At 62.3% G+C, this 3,227-nt stretch overlaps 1 protein-coding gene across 1 annotated transcript in view; it reads left to right on the top strand.

The window, feature by feature from the left end:
• LOC102026788 (bone marrow stromal antigen 2-like) overlaps positions 1-1,079 on the top strand; it is a 3,044-nt gene extending 1,965 nt beyond the window's left edge. Inside the window, exon 5 of the mRNA XM_013507185.1 lies at positions 815-1,079. The gene's annotated coding sequence lies outside the window, so the exon portion shown is untranslated. The remainder of the gene's footprint in view (positions 1-814) is intronic.
• The last annotated feature ends 2,148 nt before the right edge of the window (positions 1,080-3,227 follow it).

The following is a 3,227-nucleotide window of genomic DNA, read 5'->3' on the forward strand; positions in this document are numbered from 1 at the left end:
GGCTGTGGGAGGGCGGGGCTTGGGCGCTCTCGAACCCTGGGGGCGGGGCCATGGGGGCGGGGCTTGGGCCCTCTCGGACTCTGGGGCGTGGCTGTGGGAGGGCGGGGCTTGGGCTCTCACGGCCCACCTGGGGGCGGGGCTTGGGCCTCTCGGACCCTCTGGGGGCGGGGATGTGGGCGGGGCTTGGGCGCTCTCGGACTCTGGGGCGTGGCTGTGGGAGGGCGGGGCTTGGGCTCTCTCGGACTCTGTGGGGGCGGAGCTGTGGGGGGCGGGGCCTGGGCTTGGACCCCGCTCTGCTAAGCTCTGAGCCCTTCTTACCTGCCTTACAGAGTTTTTCAAATGCCTTCCTCTTTTTTTCTTTCTTTGCATGTTTACTTACTGGCGCACTTTAGGCTTGCGTAGGAGTAGCATTCACCGCAGAGGCGCGGTACAGGGTCTGTCTTGCTTTTTTCCCAGTCCCCTCCCCTCCCTTCAGCCCCTCTCCCCTCATTTATGAAAGTTGTGTTTCCATTTTTTTCTTCTATTTTTTTTTGTCACCTCCGTCCTTTTCCCCTCCTCCCTCCCTTGTTCCCCTTCCCATCTGAACACTTTCTTCCTGCTTCCTCACATCTATTATACATTTTGATCCTGATCTACACTTTCGGTTTCTCACACGAGAGAAACGATGTGGCATTTACACACACATGTCCAGTTTATTTTACTGAAGAGTGTGGTCTCAACGTGAATTCATTTAGCTAGAAAAGTCTCAAGCTCGTCCTTCTTTAGGGCTGAGTAGTGCTCCATCGCATAAAACCACATCCTTCTTAACCTCTAGGTGGCAGCCTGCGCTGATCTGGTTCCAGGTCCTTTCGGCTTTCCTGTCCGCTGACCCAAGGTTGCTCGGGACAACCCCACAGCGCGGTTGGGGGTTGCAGGGTGGGCATCATGGAGGGGACGCGGGCTGCACCGGGGTGGAAAGCCCCTCTTGGGGGTGGGATGGGGCCCCTGCCTCCGCATCTCACTGTCACGGTTGAGGTCCCTTTTCTTCTGGAGTCTTTCTATTCTGAAACAATAAACAGTTTCGAGAAAAAAGAACTGGCTCCCAGGTTCCAGGAGTGTGGCTGTCACCCAGGGTTGGGGCGGCCCCTGTGGGTGAGGCTGGGAAACCCGCTGCACCCACACTCTGACGTCCTGCGACCCGCTGGGGCTCCCAGCCACCACGCCGCCGGAAGCAGCCTCCGCACCTGGCAGGGCCTGCGGGCCCGCAGCCCCCTCCTTGGTCCTAGTGGGGAAACCGAGGCTGGGGAGGGTAACTGTCCTGCTTTTCCCTGCCTCCTGCAGAAAGTGCTGGGTTTGGGTTTAAACCGCCATGCGCAGGCGCATTTAGGCCAAGCCTCCGTCAGAATGTTCTCGTTTCTATCCCCCAAGCTCTTATTTGTCCTGCAGCACCCCACTCAGTTTTTGTTTTTTGGGTTTTTGTTTTGTTTTGTTTTTCTTCCGGTACCAGGAATCGAACTCACAACCTTGAGCTTGCCAGGCAGGCGCTTTGCCGCTGAGCCAAATCCCCAGCCCCACTCTGGGCCTCCCCCTCCAGAAAAGTTCTTCAAAAGTGACAGCTGCATTGCCCGCAGACACTTCAGCCGCCTCTGGCTTCCTCCCGGCTGCACGGTCTCTTCCTGCCTGTTATCTTTCTTCCTCCAAGTTGCCCTGGAATCTGTGTGACTTCCCGTCTATGGCCGTAGGGCCTGGAGCGGAGTCTTGGGTCCCAGATTTCTGCCGTGCCCAGACCTCATGGTCAGTGGAAGACAGGGGCCTGTTGCCCCGTTCTCCAGGGACACTGCACCCACCCCTGCCGCCAGCCGGCCCAGACCTCTCTGAGCGCTGGGCCTGGGCCCTCGCTCTGCCCGGCTGGGGATGTTTGGGAGGGTACGTGGGCAGTACCGTCCCGGGTGGGCCAGATGGTCGCAGCCTCTCGGTCACCGCCACTCGGAGTCGGTGCAGAGGGCCTGTTCCCTGGAGCTGCCACCTGGGGTTTGCAGGGGAGGCAAGGCTGCTGGGAGCGACCCGGAGGGGACCGGCGACCCTGTCCTTGGCGGTCGTGTGATGGCCGTCATCCTCTGTGAGGTCCGGAAGGGGTGCCCATGGCCCTCCGGGAAGCCCAGTCTGATACTGGTCATAGCATCCTGCACTGAGCTCTGGAACCCACGCCCAAGGCTCCCCACACAGGAGCTGCGCCGCACTCCCCCAGGTGGTGACAGCAGAGTGGGGCCCCTCTGGGAGGCTGAGGCAGGAGGGTCACCAGTTCCAGCCCAGCCTGGACAGCTTAGAGACTTAGTGCAACTCTGTGTCAAAATTTTAAAGATCAGTAGAGGGCAGGGGATGCAGCTCAGTGCGAAGGCCCTGGTTCCGCCGTAGCACCGCAAAGATAGACGTAAGAAACACATGCTATCAGATGTGTCCCTGGGATGCACTCCAGGCCAGCCTTGGTGTCGCCGCACGCCTCCGGCTCCGGTGCGGGGCGCCGGGCACAAGCTCCCGGGGACGTGTCCGGGACTAAGTCACCCCGCCCCGTGGAGGTGAGGAAATCGGGGTCTGGCCAGGGGACTGCCACGGGGCCAGGCCGCCTGCGCAGTTGGGCAGCCTCGGCGCCCCTCCGCTTGCAGCGGGTTTTCCTCTGCGCAGGAAGCAGCCTCCACATCTCACTGCTCCTCCCCCACTCCAGCACCCCAGCTCAGGCCCTGCGAAGTCCCAGTCGCCGCCGCCGCTGCCCCCACCGCAGGGGCCGGGTCCTGCTCTGAGGAAGGAACAGTGGGTTTGACGGTGGGACTCGTCCACCCCAAGCCTCCAAAGGGTGCGCTATCTGCACGCGGCTCTTCTCCTAACGACCCCCTTCTTCTCAGCCCCCAGACCCCAAAGCTGAGCCCCACCCCAGGGTGAAGGAGAGGTGGAGGCCGGCGTGGTGGTGCATGCCTGCGATCCCAGCCTTCGGGAGGCTGAGGCAGGAGGCTCGCCTCGCACTGCCTCGGTCGGCCTCGGCACACTGGGTGAACGAACAGGTGCTCACCCAGTGTGCCGGGAGGCAGGGGGTGTCTGTCGGGAAGGTGAGGTGACAGGAGGGGGTGGGGAGCGGCGGGGAGGGGGCTGAGCCCTGAGGTTTCAGTCGCCTGGGGAGGAGCGGGCTGGAGCCAAGGCCTGGGGCGGGAAGACCGGGGCGGGGAGGGAAGTCAGGTGCGACGGCCGCGGCAGGG

The sequence above is a fragment of the Chinchilla lanigera genome, unplaced genomic scaffold, assembly GCF_000276665.1.
Source record: "Chinchilla lanigera isolate Chin_1 unplaced genomic scaffold, ChiLan1.0 scaffold00123, whole genome shotgun sequence".
In the NCBI taxonomy this organism is placed as follows: Eukaryota; Metazoa; Chordata; class Mammalia; order Rodentia; family Chinchillidae; genus Chinchilla; species Chinchilla lanigera.